This window comes from Ornithodoros turicata, chromosome 7 (genome assembly GCF_037126465.1).
Source record: "Ornithodoros turicata isolate Travis chromosome 7, ASM3712646v1, whole genome shotgun sequence".
In the NCBI taxonomy this organism is placed as follows: Eukaryota; Metazoa; Arthropoda; class Arachnida; order Ixodida; family Argasidae; genus Ornithodoros; species Ornithodoros turicata.
Genome location: NC_088207.1, coordinates 638069 through 659205, shown reverse-complemented (window position 1 = coordinate 659205; position 21137 = coordinate 638069).

The window sequence follows — 21137 nt, the reverse complement described above, 5'->3', positions numbered from 1 at the left end:
CATAACTATTGTCCCCAAAGCCGATGGCTCGTCTCGGTTGTGCACCGACTATAGGCTCTTAAACCGTCAGACCGACTTTTTTCCGTTTCCCATGCCCCATGTGGATGATATTATCAACCAAACAGGTGGGAGCACAACCTTTTCTTGCATCGATCTCTGCAAAGGATTTTGGCAAATCCCTTTAACAGAGGAAACAAAAAAGTACACGGCCTTTGTCACACCGTTTGACTTATACGAGTACAATCGTCTACCATTCGGGTGGAAAAATTCCTCTGCGTGGTTCCAAAAAATGATGACATCTGTACTCCAACCATTTATTGGCAAGTTCGTACATGTCTACATAGACCATATTCTAGTCTATTCGAGATCAACAGAGGAACATTACGATCATCTCCATATGGTACTACAAGCACTCAGTAATGCCAACCTCCAAATCAACATTAATAAGAGCGTTTGGTTCAGCTCTAGTGTTGTTTTCCTGGGCAGGCGAATTGACGGCATGACCAAAACAACTAGAGGAATCTGTGGAGAAGATCAAGCACATGACGAAGCCTTACGATGTACACTCCCTGCGTGTGTTCCTTGGACTGGCTGGCCACTTTCGTGCGTTCGTCCAGGATTACGCCGCAAGAACAAGAAGTCTAACGGCTTTGCTTCGCAAGGACGTTCGCTTCCACTGGACTACGCAATGCGAAGCTGCTTATCAAGACATTCTTGCAGCAATCACTTCCAACCCCATCTTGACACCACCAGATTTCAAGTTACCATTTGAGCTGCGTACCGATGCCTCCCACTTTGGAACGGGCGCTGTATTATACCAGCGTGACGTGATGAAACCCGCCGCCCAACAAATGACAGCTATAGGGTACTACTCATACACCTTCAACGACACGGAACTCAATTATAGTACAACAGAGAAAGAACTTCTCGTTGTTGTAAAAGCAGTTAGGTACTTCCGTACCTTCCTTGATGGAAGGACGTTCAACTTGTTCACAGATCACCAACCCGTGACACACATCCTCACATCTGCCGACCTCAAGGGACGCCTTGCAAGATGGTCCTCAGAGCTCCAACAATTTGATATGAAGATCCACTGGATCCAGCCAGGAAAGGTCCTCACAGACGCTGATGCTATGTCTCGCCTTGGGCTCGAGCATCTCACCGCCGCAATTTTTTCCGATTCACTAATATGGGAAGGCACTCAGCCGATAATCCTCAAGGAAGGCAGGTACGAAGTTCCTTCAACCATGATAAACAGAGTTCTCTACCTCTACCATGACAGCCCAGAGTCTGGTGGCCATGACGGCATCTCAACAACTTATCGCAAGATATGTCAACGTTTCACATGGCCACGTATGAAGCAAGACGTCAGAAACTATGTTCGTTCTTGTGACTTGTGTCAAAGAAACAAACTCAAGTTTCGTCAAAGAGCTGATCGCATGACGTTGCCTCACCATTCATCAGTACCATTCGAAGTCATACACCTCGACTTTGCTGAATTACGTAAAAAGTCTGAGGGCATCAGGAAAACCCAATCATTTCTGCTTGCCATCGATGAACACACTCGAGTAATTAACACACGGCCAGGGGGGGAAGATACCATGAGCGTAATTGCCATGCTGGAACGGGATATCTTCACAAGCACTAAGACCATCATCTGTGACAATGGACCTGCGTTCACAAGCAAGCGTCTAGCCACATGGGCCCAAGAACGACATATCCAGTTGAAGTTCACAGCTCCCTACCACCCTGCGGCAAACGGAATGGCTGAGCGTGCTATCCGCGATATCAAGCAGTTTATACACATGTATCCTGATTTTCCCTGTGGTTGGAAACCATGTTTGGAAGCTGCAACGCATCATCGTAATCGTTCCCCCAACCAAGCTATAGGGTGCTCTCCCTAATTTGCTCTACATGGCCGCTCACCTATTCTCCATGCTGATCAGGATTTAGGCATCAGTGATACAATCATTCTAACCGAGAAGCGCAACAACTTGGATCAGATCAACAAGTACAGGCTAGCTATGCAGCTACACTTCGACCGTCGTCACAGCAATCGCATCCCGGACATCAAACTCGGCGATCTTATCCTAGTACACAGGCGCCTACCTGGGATGAGAACTACACCACAAGGTCCATACACTGTTACTCAAACGGCATCGAAACAAGGCATACTTAAGACCATTGGTTATGTCACTCCTGATGGTCACATGCACATAGCCACAATCTGCAATATATGCAAATATCATCCCAGGAGGGACGAAACCAGCACCCCGTGGCCTATGTAAGGTGCCGACACGTGAATAAAGAGGAAGAGGAATGGGGCACGAGCCTCATTCTAGGGTTTTAAGAAGAGATAGGACTGTGAAGTCTTACATCACGTATTCAGGATAGCTACATATACCTGGTGTAGTTTTGGTGTTCGGGGATGGAAAAATCATGTTCGTTCATCTTCGTTTTCTGTCACAAGAGGAGAGAGCGCGAGAACGAATGTGGTTCGAAACACTCGGCTATTAGATGCAACAGTCGTGGCGTGTGTGCTGAGCTTATTTTGCTGCCGATGACTACGAAGAAGATGCCGTAGACGGCGAATTGCGAAGGCGTCCGAAGCAAACTGCCGTTCAGTAACCAGTGATTTTGCTTCACCGAGGTGACTAGTTCAACACAACTCTTTAGGTATGTACAGGCGTCACAGATGTATAAACTATAATATAACGATGACGTATTCCATTTAACTTATGTTATTCTACTTGTCCCGCACTCAATATTGTCAACATCAACAAATTTGATTTTAGGGGCCTTCCAGTGTTGAAGTGGCGCCGGACTGCTACGTGTTGTGTGATCCAGGCACTCAAGTTGACACGACAGAAATAGCTGAAAGCAGGTATGCAAAGTCCAGATACGGAAGCAGTAGATTTGTTAGGTGTTGCAGACTTTGTGACATTTATGGAGTCTTTGCACAGGTTCAGAACATTAGTACGATGTCAACAGTAGGAGAAGAAACCGATGAGAACTGCTAGCTGGTTTGAATGGTAGAAGAATACTTCCTGTGTGAAGAGGTGTAGTTATATGACTAAGGAACGCTAATTAATTTTCTAGTGATGCATCCTCTACGCTTGAATGACCATTGAAACAGTGAAAGTTCATTGTCTTTTAAGCCCTACTACTGGAATTGTTGAGTGTGTGTCACTGCTGCAGTGAACAGATCCCTTACAAAAATCAAAAATGAATTTCTACTTTCTATAGGGGTTTTATAGAATGCCTATCTAGCGTATCCAGTGTCTATCTTGTAGATAGAAACTGCATGGTTCTACTGAACTGGTTCTATATAGAGAGCTTAACTAGTGGGCTCTGTATGTTTTCTATAGAAACATATGAATACAGTATGTATATATTCTGTATCCATTATTTATAGAGATAAATCCTCCATGAAACATATATTTTCTCACCATTATGTAGCTAGATACCTGCGCACTATCAGTAACAGGCTCTGCAGCTATCAAATTAATTTATTTTCTGTGGAGACACCTGAATCCAGAATGTATATATTCTGTATCCATTCTGTATAGAGACATATCCCCTATCGAAATGTATTTTCTCACATTACGTAGACTACCAGACTACACGTCCAGTAAGTATGGGGCATCAGTTGCTGCTATAAAGAGGAGCCTCGCCTCTATGCTGCTTGAGCTGAGTGACTCACAACAGTGATTTTGTACATAAAATGTAAATAAATCTGAGTGTGTTTTACCTTACAACCTCGTCACTGTTGCATGTTCCTCAGGGCTATGTAGTCAAACACCAAGCATCACAAATAAAGACAACGTATACGTGCCGTATATACATCGAACAAGAAATGTATAAAATTAGGACAGCTACTCAATACAATCTCTATTCAGTTTCTTTACAGTTCCTAACTGCTTTGTATAGGATTTGTATCCACCCGCCTGTATCCAGATTCTATAGAAACCAGTCACCAATTATCTATAGAAAATATATTTAAGAGTACATAAAAACTGTATAGTATTCCTATAGAAATTCAGTCTGCTTTATCTAGGCATTTCTATACAACAACTATAGGATCTAGTTAAACATTTTTGTAAGGGATGCAAGCTTACCACATCATATTGGTCCTAAATTTGTGGAGTTCCCCTATCTCAGGCACAACCGTCATGTTTCTTTATTGCTCTCCCCATCCTATCTTCTCAGAGATTAATGTGGTTCTCCATGCATTGCATGGGCACTGCCTTTTCTACTCATGCTTTCATGTTCTTGTTCTGTTGAATAAATCTTCACTTGAGAGTTTGCAGCCATCACGCTGTCTACTGTGTTTGCCTCTATCTATATTGATGTTCCATAACGGTATAGCACATCAACATGCCAATAACCTACCAACAACAACCAAACAACGTTGCTAGTCCTACCTTTGGATGGAAACTACACGATTTGGTAACATCCACATGTATAAAATTTTAGTCGACGGAGATTGACTGTTTTTGTACATCCTTCATTTTAAGTACTTTTCTTTCGTCTCACTTAGCATGCATGAAGAAAAGTTCTCATCTTCATCAAGATGACAGGTCACTGTTGGATCTGCAGCATTATTGTCCCTGCAGTCTTTTCACCAACAGAGAATACAAAAGTGCACAAATGGTAAAATATAACTAGCTTGTTAAATTCAAAAGGGAAAGACAAAACTGTTTATCCTTCTCTGGTTTATTTTGTTGCAGGTGTTACAACTCTATCAAGTACGTCGAAACATCAGAGGGCAGGAAGTCCTACTCTTTTTCCTAAACCTCTGGGCAATAAAAAAGAGAGAGATAGTTTGAGTTGTGACAAAATGTTGCTTCTGCTCTTATATTTCAATTAAACGTTACGATGCATTTGTAGTGTACACTGAAACCAGTTTCAATTTGCAGGGCTGTCAAAAGTACTTTACAAAAGTACATCTCAATTACAGTAACAGATAACTTATGCTATAAATTATTTAGCCATTTTGGAGTACTATGAACACCAATGGTGCATGGTTAACTTTGAACCGAGATCAAGGGTTAATAATACTTGAAGTCAGCCCTCGGGTCCTCCTTTACAAATGTTAGTTGGTGACGTCATAATGAATCAGTTACTCCGTTTAGCAAAACAGAGTTAAGTGTTAAATCCCAATGTTAGTTCAAGTATTAATTGACATTTGGAAACGTAGTCGCTAAGAAGTATACTAGAAGATTATGATCACAGTTCAGCTGAATGACACTGATGAAAATTACCTTACTTGCTCCTCACATATACAATTGAGATATATGAGTATAACCTACAAATACATCTATGCCCACAGGTTACTTAACCCTCCAGAAACAAACTAGTAATTATAATATGCCGTGACAGCAAAGAAAATGCAAACGAGAAAAACTTGCAGCAAACAAGAAATGAAAATATGCTGACATCAACATTTCTACAAGTCAGCGCACTGATGGGAAAGCATCCCTAATAGCATGCATGACGCAGACCGAGATCCAGTGGAGTACTTTCTATTGTATTTTCTCGGAGCACCCCATATCCATCTTGTGAATGGCCGACAGGTGATATAACGGAATTTCCTGCAGAAATAAGGGTTTTCCGTCCAGTTTGCCATTCAAGTATCACGTAAGGACCACACGGCGCTGCCGTGTATGTTGCCATCATCTTCGGTTTCTCGGATATATGTAAAAGACACTTGCAGTACTTCATTGTCAAGGCACAGTATTTCGAACTATTCGTTAATTCTGATGCAATTGTCTGTCTGCTTTTCACACGCACTCTCTACCTCTCGGCAGCAAAAACCGTAGTATCCATCCGTAGTATCCGTCGGTTTGCATTTCACACATGAACACCTGCACGACGAAAAAACAGCGCTTGTTGCGGCTTACACAAGTGCTTCTCCCTGATACATGGAAATTTTACAAAGCAGTCCATGTTCACGGCACGGTGAGCTACTGCTGAGGACAAATGTGACTTCGATTAATCTCTGGACGAGGAATCTTCTGCTGCGAAGAACACACTTTCCAGCACTCTAACGCACGAACCACAGTTCTGTGTGAGCGGCAGTTCTCGAATGCGGAATTACAACGCACTCATGATCAAGAGGCTCGACATTCTAGACGTAGAAATTTGTCACAAATGCTCACTGCTATTCTCGTTTTCGCCGGATTAGCGCCCGGAAGTGCGCGCATTACATGCGTTCCTCGACAGATGGCGCGGGGTCATGCAATTGTTGACAGACTGCCCGGTTTCCTACTAGGTCCCTGGACATGCAATTATGGAAAATTCGATTACAGAAAAACTACAGCGATTTCAGCGGAGTTCTTCGATATTTGAACTTTTGAAGGTTCACGCTTTTCGCTGAACATAAAGTTTCGATAGGTTTATATTCACTTTTCGGTCCCTTTAAGGAGAGGTCATCTGCATACGTGAACAGAGGAAGGTTCCACGAGGCTGGCAACGGAAACATAACAAGTCGAAGGCAGGTTGCTAAGGTTTCTAGGATAGGACTGAAGACTATCCCTAGTAAAAATTCCATCTGGAAATGCAGTGGGAATTCCAGCTGGATTATTCGACTGGTTCCAGCCTGGAATATAACTGGATCTAGCCTGGAAACAGGATGGTTCCAGCCTCGAATTTAACTGGATCTAGCCTGGAAATGGGCTTGTCCCAGAAACAGGCTGCATCCAGCCGGATAAAGAATGGTCTAGAACGAGTTCCACAGTGGACACAGGCTGGAACAAGGCTGGATATGCAGCAGGTCTCCAGCTGGAATATGTGTCCATCGTGTCCCGATGTAGGAGTGCTTGGACTTCAGCCTACCTTCTGGTGGAACCCGTGTTTCAAGACAGGAGGTTCCGCTCAAATAGAAGCAACTTATAGAAGATAAATTGTTGCACAAAGCAGAAACTGGAAACACGCTAACAAATGAACAAAGTGACAATCAGCAATAAATTCAAATATTTTAAATAAGAATAACGAACACCCCATTATACGTATGATAACAAATATACTACAAATAGTGGCAACAGTGGCAACACTATAAGACGACAATGTGATATCACACAATTTGATGCAAAGCTTGATACATGCATGTGCAGTCACTTCCCAGCAAACCACGAACGTCTAATGGACATCTAGAGGATGGTACACCGTGGATATCTTGGATATCTAGTAGACATCCGGATATGTCCAGCTAACGTGGAATGGATGTACTATGGACCGTCAGAAGCTCATCCATAACTGTATACATGGATATCTTCTGGATGTAACAGCTAGAGATTTGCACATCGAATGGACGTGCTTGTGAGGCATTGCGACGTCTAATATACGTCCTATCGATGTTCCTACTGGATTAACGACAATATATAGACCAGATTGCAAATCTACTTTTTCTGCTATTTTGTGCGGATGAACAGCGCAAATGACGTAGCCGTGGCCGTACCCCACCCGACACGGCTTGGGCATTTCTCAGTCGCCTCTATTGGCGTACTGGATGGAACATATACTAAAATACCAATAGTTGCGGGATGTTTGTTAAGTATAGTGGGGCCGAAAACGTTAGTAACGATGACGAGCATGTGATTCTGCAATTAATTCGTACGTCTGCAATGAGTCAAACTGCCCGCTAACATTTCTGATATTCCTTGCTAACAAATATTGTGTTTGGAATTCAGGCTATTGTCTATGATGAGGTTACCTGCTGAGTGGAGCTGTCAAACTGACAGGTTTCTTGTGTTGGTGGAAGAGTGCTACGTAGATACTTTGCAGAGAGCAGGACGCGAACAAATGAAAAAAACTTGCTTTTACTTGTTCTCCAATTTCTCACGTTCTCGCAAGATAGATTCGCTTTCTTCTAGCGCTATACGAAAAAATTACTATTGAATTGATAATCGAAACAACGTTTCGTAAACGTACGTCTATACTATCGTATGTTAATCCGGTAGGAACATCGACTGGACGTATATTAGACGTCGCAATGCCTCACAAGCACGTCCACCGGATGTGACAAATGTCCCGCTGTTACATCCAGAGGATATCCATTTATACAGTTATGGATGAGCTTCCGACGATCCATAGTACATCCATTCCACGTTAGCTGGACATATCCGGATGTCTACTAGACATCCCAAATGTCTTAGACGTTTGGATCTTTCTGGTATGTCTAACAGACGTTTGTGGTTTACTGGGTTGTCAGGCGCTCGTTCTCATTTAGCTGACCGACAAAGTAAGTCTGTGCCGTGCAAGAGGGACAATGACACATCATGATGGCAGTTCCGGTAACTATAGATAAGTATCGGGTCACAACTGTACCTGTTGGTTCAGATTTAGGACTTGAGGATCAACCGTACTACACACGCCGCTTACCCTTTGTCGTAATAGAGCTCGTGCACGGGTTCAGGAACAAGATGCATAACAGATCACACGACTATACAAATGTAAAGACGTTCACATTTTTGTTCGGTCGGCGAAGGTGAAATTTAGGAGGGAACACCTAAATTACTAGGGTGTACCTTAGGCGCCAACACGACAACCGACGTTTCCCAGTTCAAAGCAGATTCTGAGTTGATACCGATGGCGGGTAGTCGCATTTTACGATGAGAGCATTATGGCTATAATTTCTGTTTGACAGGCCGGGAAGCTCACGTCTCGTCTCCCTTAGAAGTCGGCCCAGGACGCACATTCCCCCAGGGCGTAAGTCGTGACTTTGCCCACCTACGTGAGGCCGACAACGGCAAGCCCTTTCACCATCACCACCATCACCACCCCGCAGCGTGAAGCCAATCAACAGTATTTTTTTTTTGCAATCTAGTCATGTACGTGGTGTTCTGTGCATAACCTTGCCCACTTTTGGATATTTATTTATGTGTTATTTTATTTATTTATTTTATTATATTTGGGCATAAATAAAGCATTTGCACACATTTGTGAAATCAATTTCGGCTTTTTCTTTGCTTATATAAGCCAACATTATATTCACAGCATTCACAGCCAAGAATCTGCCACAGCACAGCGTACTCGCTGGGACATCACATTTCCAGCTTGGCTACAGCAGGGAACCATCCTGGTTTCCGAATGGAAGTTGGATGGTCTCAGAATGGAAATTCAAACAGCACTGGACCCAGCATGGAAACAGCCTTGGCCAGCCTAGCCAGCCAGCCTGGAATGGCTTTTCCAGGCTGGTTCCACAGTGGATCCAGGCTGTTATTTTTTTATTTTTTTTACTAGGGATAGCGTACAACGCCGGGGACAAAGGACAGCCTTGCCGCACAGCGGTCTTGATGGGGAACCTATCGGAAACGCACCCGTTTACGCCGACAACGGGAGAGAAATCTTTGTATACGGCCTTAATCCAGCGCACCAGAGGGAAGCTAGCCACCTCCAGCACACGGAACATATACCCACGATGCACCCTGTCAAACACCTTATTCTGGTCAAAAGGCACCAGTACCGGGGGTCGCTGACGGCTGTGCGCCCAGTAAATGGCGTCAAGCAGGGCCTGTGTGTGCAAGTTGATTGACCGTCCAGGAACAGCACAGACCTGACAGGAGGGAACTACAAGAACGCAGAATTGCGGTCGAAACTCTCTCGTAGTCCGTATTAAGTTGGAAAACGGGCCGGTACACATTCGGGTCCCGCTTCCTAGACGAGTCTTTGTATAGTAGCGTTACTACACCCTCTCGCATGGACGGGCAGAGGAGGCCGTCCGCCAAGCAGCCATTGAATAACGCTGAAAGCGGAGAGCCTACGCCAGAAGCACTTATAGAGTTCTGCAGGGAGACCTTCGGAGCCGGGAGACCTTCCACACTCTAAGAAAAAAAAGGTGTAATTTTCTACCTTTTGGGATAGAAGTGTGTTGTTACACATTCTCAACCCTTTTGGGGTAGAAAGTGAGGGGTAGAGACATTTCTACCCCTTCATTTCTACCACACTGGTAGAACAGTTCTACCCCTGAGTGTGAAGAGAATTCTACCCTGTTAGTGGCAAAATTCTGCCCCTACATGGTTAACTGTTATTCCTCTGGGGGTCTATCTTTTCTATCCATGTGGAAGACACCTCTACCCCAAGGATGACAAATATCTCCCCATCTTGACGCTAAATATTCTACCATTCCCGGAAGGCAGTTCTACCGTGAGTATAACTGTTCTCCCTTATTGGAAGATAATTTTTACCGGAAATGGTAAGCATCTCTACTATTATTGGCGCTGTGCCTACCGGTGGCATATCTCTACCCGTAATGACGGAGCACTTAGACCTTGTATTTACTCCGCCTTTCAGGAAGGACTTCTGTCCTTTTGAGAAAAACTTGAAATATAGTATTTGTGTGGATGAGATAAAATATATAGACAACAGTTACTGGCCACAGCATTTTATTACCACGTCACAATTGGAATTGTGCACTTGCGCTTACCAATGCGAATAGTACATCTATATTGAAGAAGCCTGAGCACGAAGACACGAAAGAAAACACGACACAACACAGACGACTTCATTGCTGCATCTATCAGACTGCACAGCACTTGCACGGACTGTCTCGCACATAAATTCCACATCGATTCACCATAACAAGGGCATCGGGATGACTTCTGAGGGCTTGACGTTTCATACTACTGTGTCACTCTAAATACACACGAATATCCGCTAGGTGTGTAATATCTGCCCGGAGGAACACGTGGCAGGATAGATGAATTCAACTGAAATGTAAATGGCATTAATAGAGCATTTAAGATAAGCGATAAATAATAACGACGGTACATGTTTCACTCCTCAGAAATATGTTACGTGTGTGATTCCCTCAGAAATAAGCATACAGAAAGAAGAAGGCTCTCAGTGCACACACAAGGCTGGCTGTGCACACAAGTCAAATAAATAAATAACACTGAGAACATCCAAAAACCAAGACTCCAGCGATGAGTACCTTCTCCCATCAAACAGCGGCTCACCGTATGTCATGGCCCCGTTTCTTCATTTTCGAAGTGGATCCTGTAATCACATCCGGCGGACACTGATAAGGTGCCGTGCCAAAGTTGTCATGGTGACCTGCGTGTATTAGACAAACGCATTTGGTGATATTGCAGTTTCATAAGATGCTTAAAAAGTGTCAGACAGCATGACGATCAAGCCGAACACGCACTGCGCAAAACACATCTGATCACTGCATATAAGACGTTCGGGAAGGAAAATGTTGAATATCAAAATTACTCACCTGATTCTGTCCTCAATCTTTCTTATGTTGCAGCTGAACCGACAACGCCCTCCACCACGGAGATGCGAATTCCCGACTCAGCATAGCCATTAGGCCGCACGCATGGCCTTCAGTGCAGCAATATCCACGTGCAAACCCACAGTCTGTAACTTTCAGCTTTCGTCTCTATGCTGAGCCCTTTTACGCAATCAGGGATTCCGCGCAAGCGCAGACACTCTGTGTTTGGTCGCTCTGGCTATTCTCTTGAACACTGACCTCGAAGGTGGACCAAACGCCTTTGTGCGCAGGATTAGTAAACCTCAACTGCTGTCGTCACCTCAGTGACTCCATTTACACTTCCATTAGTGACCCTGCTATGAAACACACAAAAAGAAAAAATATTTACTTGAACCCTAGTAGTGATAAAATTGCCACAGTGGTTCTATTGTTAGGGGTAGAGAGTTGAGTAAAAGGGCAGAAACAGCACTACTTCAACCTGCTGTCGGTAGAGGGAAAATAGGTCGGGGAGAACTGATGCGCTTCTACCCCTTTTCAACCCTTTTTTCTTAGAGTGCAGTTCGCAGGGCCTTAACGGCGGCCCGTATACTCGTCCAGAGTAAACGGATCTGCGCTAAGGACGAAGTGCTTGTGAGTCGGCAGAAAGTTTTGCTTTGCGGCATCAGCAGGCACGACTGCGCCGTACAAGGCGGCGAAGTGGTCACGAAAAATTGACCGAACGCCTTCAGGACTAGCCTGAACAGACCCGCCAGATGGCACCAGCTCCGCAGCAGCATTTGGAGGGCGACGAAAAAAGCGGCCAAGAAGAAGGCGCGAACAGCAGGACTCCTGCGACCACCGCTCAGCTGCCTGCAACGCCGCAAAATCTTCCCAGGCACGCATCTTTAGGGAGGCAAGACGTCTAAGAACGTCCTGGATAGCATCGTCGTTGCTAGTGTTGCTAGACACTCCGCGCTGGAAAGGATTCCTCGCGTGTGTTTGGCGCCGCTGTCGCAGCCGGTACTGAAATGTACGGTGCCCCGACGCCGACAGAATAGCCCTCGGAGCACACCTCTAACAAGGAATAGTGTTGGCTCAGCGCCACCGCTGCTGTACAACAGCGTCATATGACAGAAGAAGCCAGAAGCGTCAAGAAGCCAGAGCAAAGGGCAACATTGTTGAGCAAAACGAGTATTGTTGAAGCATCGCTGCAGGTCAGCTCCAGTAATCGGTCAGCTCACTCGGCTGCAAGAGCTACTGTAGGGAACTATGCCTCGGAAGCATATGCGGATGGATGAGGATGAATACAGGAGAGCTCGTAGGCGCCCTCCAACTTCGACTCCCTGCACTCTAAAAGCAGAACTTCACCGCGTAGCAGGCCGTGCGCCAACCATGGCAACGAATGATAGGGTTATCTCAATCTGTGTGTCTCAGATATGCGCCTCTTCCCTGTTTTGAACAAATCAGGACACAGAATGATATTATTCGGAATGATGGTTGGCTAGGAGCGTGCTGTGCGGGGCAGTTCATTTCCAATAGTGCATTATTCTGTGCAATGGGAACGTCTCGCTACACTGTTAAAACAGAACTTCACCACACCGCACGCTCCTAGCCAACCATCATTCCGTATAATATCATTCAGAGGGGAGGTGCATATCAGATTTGTTCAAAACAGAGGGGAGGTGCATATCTGGGACAAGATAATCTGTCCCAGATAGGCGCCTCCTCCAATTTTCAACAAACCAATACATACATGATATCATTCAGAATGATGGTTGGCTATGAGCGCGCTATGAGGTGAAGTTCTGTTTTAACAGTGTATGACTTCATGAAGGAAGGGTGATCTATATATTGTTCCTTCGTGAACTGCCTGCTTGCCGAAAGCTTGATCGCTTACCCGCAACGATGTAAAGGAATCATAACCCAGAATAGCGGCCTGAGCGGTTACGACGGAGAGCTCACCGTTGCACTTCCGCGTAGAGTTATTGACGGCATGCGTGGTAATCTCGTCGCATAAAATACGTGTAGCCTTCTGAAATCGTCGAAGTTACAAGTCACTTCTAGTCCTCGCGAAACGTTGTCCCGGAAAACGTCACTCTTGAAGTGTTCCTGGACAGTGACGACGATCTGGTGACGAAGGAATTGCGTGAGACGGGAGAAGATCCAGCTGTGCTGAGATGCATATTTGGGAGTCATTAAGATACCGCGGCTGTCGTGGCCGAAATGTTTATTCATGTAGTCGATGAACCTGGCAGATGTAGTGAACTTCTCCCATGGCTCTTGCGAAAGAACGACTTGCAGCATCACCAGAAAAGTAACAAATGCAAAATACTTCATTTCGAGACTCTCATATCGTCGTTACTGAGAAAATGTGAAAGGCAATCTGGCTGTAACGCCACCCAAGACATAAACGGAGATATTTTATGCGGATATTGTTTTGCGAATTGACGTGCTCGTGTGCGCAGCATGCTCTAGACACGCCTGTTTTCGAAGCCACTGAACACCGTCTTCAAACAGGCGTAACCATGTTTCACGATTCATCGACTAGAGTGCTGTCGTGGAAGAGAGACAGAGGCCTGGTACCTGACAAATACATCACCACTCCATCGAGATTATATGGTTGATTTTTAACGGCGAATGCGACTGGTCGATCGTACATGGAGTAAGCATGTATTAGCCGCGTTTACGCGAACTCTTGGTTTATCGCAGCAAATCCTCTTCCATCAATCAGAATCATCGAATCTTGTGAACTTTCTAAGAACAGAACATCAATCGCACAGCACGTTGTCCGCCAACCACCGCTTCTCATTCGAAGAGCGGGGGGGCGTACGCCTTTTTGTAGTAATTCAGATATATGATGCTTGCTACAGGAGGGGGGTAATGGCAGGATCGGCTAGTCGTTGTTGGCCACACAGAAGTGGGTGTCCTCACGACTACAGTCGAGGCGTACGCCCCTCTCTCTCTCTTCAAATCAGAAGCGATAACCCTATCATTGTTGCAGTGGTTGGCGCACAACGAACTATGTTGTGAAGGTCTGTTTTGAGAGGGTAAGGAGGATTGATAATAATAATAATAACTTTATTCAGCACAGTGGTGCGGGAAACAAGGGCGAAAAAGCCGCGAGGCTTGACGGGGCCCAAGCTCCCCGACTTTTCACACGGCAATGACAAAAAGCTCACAACATCATAAACATGAATAATCGCATGAACACATACTTTACAGCACAAATTGAAAAGGAACAAGGTAACTGGTACTCAATTTAAAAATATATTCTTGATGCTCCGAATGTTTAAATTATTAACGTCAATTTTTCTGGATGCTAAGTCGTTCAATAACCTTGCTAGTCTATAGCTAATTAACTGACAGCCGGAACCTGTTCGATATAACGGCACCATCCAAGGAGACGGATTTCTCAACGGATATGTGCAAACTCTTTCTTCTAGAAAACATACACTGAGAAAAGGGCTACATGTCTTGATCAATTTCAAATAAAATTGTAACAATTCATATTCATATTCATAAACATCGTAAGCTCGCAAAATTTCCAGCTTATTAAAAAAGCATTCCACGTGATCTCTGAACTTAAGCCCCATAATAATGCGCAACACTCGTTTTTGTATCATTAGAATTTCTTTTATGTTTGTTTCTGATGTAACACAGATTAAAACACAGTAACAAAGTTGCGAAAATAACAGAATTGTATACCATTAGCTTGACCTTTCTCGGAAGTATAAACTTGCATTTGCATAAAAAGCTAGAAACTTTAGACAGTTTTGTTAAGAGATATTCACAGTGATTATTCCAAGACATGTCCTGAGAAAAGAAGACACCAAGTGATTTTACACTATTTACGACTTCAACCACTGACCCCTGCAGGTACAATAAAGGAGCCGTTGATGTTGGCTTATTTTTCGGTCTGAAAACAACTGCCTTACTTTTAGTTGGATTTAGTCGTAAAATATTTTCTTCTGACCAAATTCCTATTTTAGAAAGAGCGATGTTTCCTTTTGCTAGTAGGGTAGGTTCATCATGTGCAGTTATTAATACAGTCGTATCGTCTGCATACACATTAAACTGGGCTTCTTTATCTATAGAAGCTATATCGTTAATATACAATATAAAACGCAGCGGTCCGAGGATGCTCCCTAGGGGCACTCCTGTTTTAATATCAAGCATTGCAGAATTTGTTGACTTTAGTGAAACAAACTGCTTCCTATGGCCAAGATGTGAACTAATCAGCTGGGATACTACCCCTCTAAACCCGTAATAATGCAATTTTTTTTAATAAGAACGCCATGATTTAGACCGTCAAAGGCCTTGCTAAAATCTAAAAATAAGCCCAAAGTCAGAAGACGAGCCTCTAAATTCCTTAACATATAATACTTTTGCGTAAGAAGTGCATGTTCGCTGGACAAACCCTTCCTAAAGCCGAACTGCTCAGTCGCAATCAATTTATGCTTATCAATAAATTTGGAGAATCGGGTGTGGATGATTTTTTTCCAAAATGTTTGAAAATACCGGTAAGATCGATATCGGACGATAATGTGAAAAATCATTCCTGGTGCCCCCTTTATGCAATAGAATTACCCTGGCAACTTGCATCAGGTGGGGAAATTCTCGGCTGCTTCGAGACAAGTTGCAAATAAAAGCAAGTGTGCAGGCCAAGTAATCACAAGCGTATTTGAGATGTATGGTTTGCATATCATCTGCATCAATACTTTTAGAGTTTTTAAGACTCATCATTACTGTTCGAACTTCGTTTGCGTCTGTCGGGTCTAAAAACAACGAGTGGGCGTTTGAATCTATATTGTGCACTACTCTTTGAGCGGGGTACGTACACCAACATTAATACAATAATTATTACAAGCATTTGCAAGCTCATTTCCGGAGGTTACCTTGTCATCAATAAGAATGTTCTCAATATCGTTTGAATGTAACGCTAGACCCCGTAATAGTCTTTAAGCGATTCAACACCAACTCCGAGCTTCTACAAGAAGTAGCGTCGAACAGGTTACTGTAGTAGGCTCGTTTAGCCTTCTTTACTGCGGCGTTCACATGATTTCGAAACTTTTTAAATTCGTTTAGTTTCGTTAAATCTTTCGTTTTTAAAAAGGCATTATACGAGGCATATTTCTTTCGGATTAGCAATAATAACTCATGAGTAACCCATGCTTTTTTCGCGCGCTTTGTTTTTCTAATCTTTTTAAGGGGAAAACATTTTTGGTAAGTTTCCTTCACAACAGCGAGGAAACTAGAATCTGCGTCATTTACTTTTGCATGATGGTACAAAAACTGCCAGTCAACTGCAAAGAGATGCGAACAAAAAAGGTCTAGAGTTGCAGGCGTAACGTCCTGAATATAAATGGCATTTGTACGAGTACGTCGAGATATTTGATAAACAGCAGCTAAAATTGGCAAATCGTCGCTAATATCACAAGAAATACAACCAGATATTACCTTGTCCTCACGGTAATTTGTAATAAATAAATCTAACAGGGTGCTGGTAGACTCTCTAATTCGAGTGGCCGTCTCAATGTGGTTAGAAAAATGATAAGAAGTGAGCAAGGAAACATAATTATTGCGAGGACGACAATCACACAGAAGATCGATATTCATATCCCCTCCTAAGAAAAGTTTAGACTTATTTTCACAAGCATTTGAATAATTTTCTCGATGAAGTCCAAAAACCCAGGAATATTGCCTTGCGGAGGGCGATAAACCACAGCTAGCATTTGATTATTTTGCTTAACGCATAACACTTCATAATCTGCAGTACATATAAAGTAATCAGTGTAAAGAAAGAAATTTTTTGAACGAATTAACTTAGCAACACCCCCACCAAATCCGTCACACCGATTTAAGGAAAAATGTGTATAGTTAGGCAAAGTAAAGCAGTCAGTTTCTGTTTGGTACCATGTTTCCATCAACATGAGCACATCAAGTTCTGTTTGCATATCATCAAGTAAAAGAGACAGACTGTCATGTTTCGATCTCAGTCATCGTGCATTCAAATGAAAAAAAGTGTACAAAGGAGCATCACACAACAATATACTTTTAACGGTATGAGGCAAATATATCATAAAAAAAGAATTTACAAATAAACAAACAAAGACAAAAGGTCGGGTAGGTAGGAACCACTCCACTTTCATAACAATATGCGTAACATTTGCTTCTTTCACGATATTCTCTCAACATCAGTTTGAATCTCAACATTGTGATTTCTAGATTACTGACTCAAGTGCGTTGCCCTAAGTTGCAAGTCACCAATCGATTGACAAAGCTTCTTGTTCTCGTCCCGCACACGTGATAACTCTGCCTTTTGCTATTCATGTTCACTTTCAATCGTGATTATGTTTTTTTCTTATCTCCTGAAGATCAGTTTTTATGTGTCTCAGCTCATTACGGAGTTCCTTTTCAAAGGAATCTCGGAAGGACTTGAATTCTCGCGTCATATCCTCTTTGATTTCATTTTTCAATTTGGCTTTAAAGTCGGAGAACATTTTAGTTAGTTCACGCAAAATTTCTTTCGACATTTCCTTGGTCATTTTAAGCGAGAATGCTCATAAATATTCAGAGGTCACACTACAGGCAGCTTGGCAGCAGTGACAGCAAAAACGAGGATACTAATCACAAAACTAAAACGGGAGCCACGAACCATGGGAAGGCATCGGGTCACGTGTACACCTACGCTTCTAACAAAACAAGTTTGAATCAACGAAAGCTGCTTGCTGATATCTTCACGCTATCGTGAAAGAACTTTCCAAAACGTCCGCTACGCCATATCTCGTCCATAGGCTGCTTCCACGTCATCGTAGTCTCCCTACATAAGGACACTTCGCCGCTGGAACCTCTTATGTAGGGAGACTACGATGACGTGGAAGCAGCCTATGGACGAGATACGGCGTAGCGGACGTTTTGGAAAGTTCTTTCACGATAGGGTGAAGATATCAGCAAGCAGCTGTCGTTGATTCAAACTTGTTCTTTTTTAGAAGCGTAGGTATACACGTGGCCCGATGCCTTCCCAACGCCAGAAAATTCACATGCAGTTCATCTGAAATATTCGAAGAGATCGTAAGATTGTGGCATACAAGCTGTCACTGCCGCCAAAAAGAAGAGGTTCCAGCGGCGAAAATGTCCTTATGTAGGGAGACTACGATGACGTGGAAGCAGCCTATGGACGAGATACGGCGTAGCGGACGTTTTCGAAAGTTCTTTCACGATAGGGTGAATATATCAGCAAGCAGGTGTCGTTGATTCAAACTTGTTCTTTTTTAGAAGCGTAGGTATACACGTGGCCCGATGCCTTCCCAACGCCAGAAAATTCACATGCGTTTCATCTGAAATATTCGAAGAGATCGTAAGACTGTGGCACACAAGCTGTCACTGCCGCCAAAAAGAAGAGGTTCAAGCGGCGAAGTGTCCTTATGTAGGGAGACTACGATGACGTGGAAGCAGCCTATGGACGAGATACGGCATAGCGGACGTTTTGGAAAGTTCTTTCACGATAGGGTGAAGATATCAGCAAGCAGGTGTCGTTGATTCAAACTTCTTTTGTTAGAAGCATAGGTATACACGTGGCCCGATGCCTTCCCAACGCCAGAAAATTCACATGCGGTTCATCTGAAATCTTCGAAGAGATCGTAACATTGTGGCATACAAGCTGTCACTGCCGCCAAAAAGAAGAGGTTCCAGCGGCGAAAATGTCCTTATGTAAGGAGACTACGATGACGTGGAAGCAGCCTATGGACGAGATACGGCGTAGCGGACGTTTTGGAAAGTTCTTTCACGATAGGGTGAAGATATCAGCAAGCAGGTGTCGTTGATTCAAACTTCTTTTGTTAGAAGCATAGGTATACACGTGGCCCGATGCCTTCCCAACGCCAGAAAATTCACATGCGGTTCATCTGAAATATTCGAAGAGAGCGTAAGATTGTGGCACACAAGCTGTCACTGCCGCCAAAAAGAAGAGGTTCCAGCGGCGAAAATGTCCTTATGTAGGGAGACTACGATGACGTGGAAGCAGCCTATGGACGAGATACGGCGTAGCGGACGTTTTGGAAAGTTCTTTCACGATAGGGTGAAGATATCAGCAAGCAGGTGTCGTTGATTCAAACTTGTTTTGTTAGAAGCATAGGTATACACGTGGCCCGATGCCTTCCCAACGCCAGAAAATTCACATGCGGTTCATCTGAAATATTCGAAGAGAGCGTAAGATTGTGGCATACAAGCTGTCACTGCCGCCAAAAAGAAGAGGTTCCAGCGGCGAAAATGTCCTTATGTAAGGAGACTACGATGACGTGGAAGCAGCCTATGGACGAGATACGGCGTAGCGGACGTTTTGGAAAGTTCTTTCACGATAGGGTGAAGATATCAGCAAGCAGGTGTCGTTGATTCAAACTTGTTTTGTTAGAAGCATAGGTATACACGTGGCCCGATGCCTTCCCAACGCCAGAAAATTCACATGCGGTTCATCTGAAATATTCGAAGAGAGCGTAAGATTGTGGCATACAAGCTGTCACTGCCGCCAAAAAGAAGAGGTTCCAGCGGCGAAAATGTCCTTATGTAAGGAGACTACGATGACGTGGAAGCAGCCTATGGACGAGATACGGCGTAGCGGACGTTTTGGAAAGTTCTTTCACGATAGGGTGAAGATATCAGCAAGCAGGTGTCGTTGATTCAAACTTGTTTTGTTAGAAGCATAGGTATACACGTGGCCCGATGCCTTCCCAACGCCAGAAAATTCACATGCGGTTCATCTGAAATATTCGAAGAGAGCGTAAGATTGTGGCACACAAGCTGTCACTGCCGCCAAAAAGAAGAGGTTCCAGCGGCGAAAATGTCCTTATGTAGGGAGACTACGATGACGTGGAAGCAGCCTATGGACGAGATACGGCATAGCGGACGTTTTGGAAAGTTCTTTCACGATAGGGTGAAGATATCAGCAAGCAGGTGTCGTTGATTCAAACTTCTTTTGTTAGAAGCATAGGTATACACGTGGCCCGATGCCTTCCCAACGCCAGAAAATTCACATGCGGTTCATCTGAAATCTTCGAAGAGATCGTAACATTGTGGCATACAAGCTGTCACTGCCGCCAAAAAGAAGAGGTTCCAGCGGCGAATATGTCCTTATGTAAGGAGACTACGATGACGTGGAAGCAGCCTATGGACGAGATACGGCGTAGCGGACGTTTTGGAAAGTTCTTTCACGATAGGGTGAAGATATCAGCAAGCAGGTGTCGTTGATTCAAACTTGTTTTGTTAGAAGCATAGGTATACACGTGGCCCGATGCCTTCCCAACGCCAGAAAATTCACATGCGGTTCATCTGAAATATTCGAAGAGAGCGTAAGATTGTGGCACACAAGCTGTCACTGCCGCCAAAAAGAAGAGGTTCCAGCGGCGAAAATGTCCTTATGTAGGGAGACTACGATGACGTGGAAGCAGCCTATGGACGAGATACGGCGTAGCGGACGTTTTGGAAAGTTCTTTCACGATAGGGTGAAGATATCAGCAAGCAGGTGTCGTTGATTCAAACTTGTTTTGTTAGAAGCATAGGTATACACGTGGCCCGATGCCTTCCCAACGCCAGAAAATTAACATGCGGTTCATCTGAAATATTCGAAGAGAGCGTAAGATTGTGGCACACAAGCTGTCACTGCCGCCAAAAAGAAGAGGTTCCAGCGGCGAAAATGTCCTTATGTAGGGAGACTACGATGACGTGGAAGCAGCCTATGGACGAGATACGGCATAGCGGACGTTTTGGAAAGTTCTTTCACGATAGGGTGAAGATATCAGCAAGCAGGTGTCGTTGATTCAAACTTCTTTTGTTAGAAGCATAGGTATACACGTGGCCCGATGCCTTCCCAACGCCAGAAAATTCACATGCGGTTCATCTGAAATCTTCGAAGAGATCGTAACATTGTGGCATACAAGCTGTCACT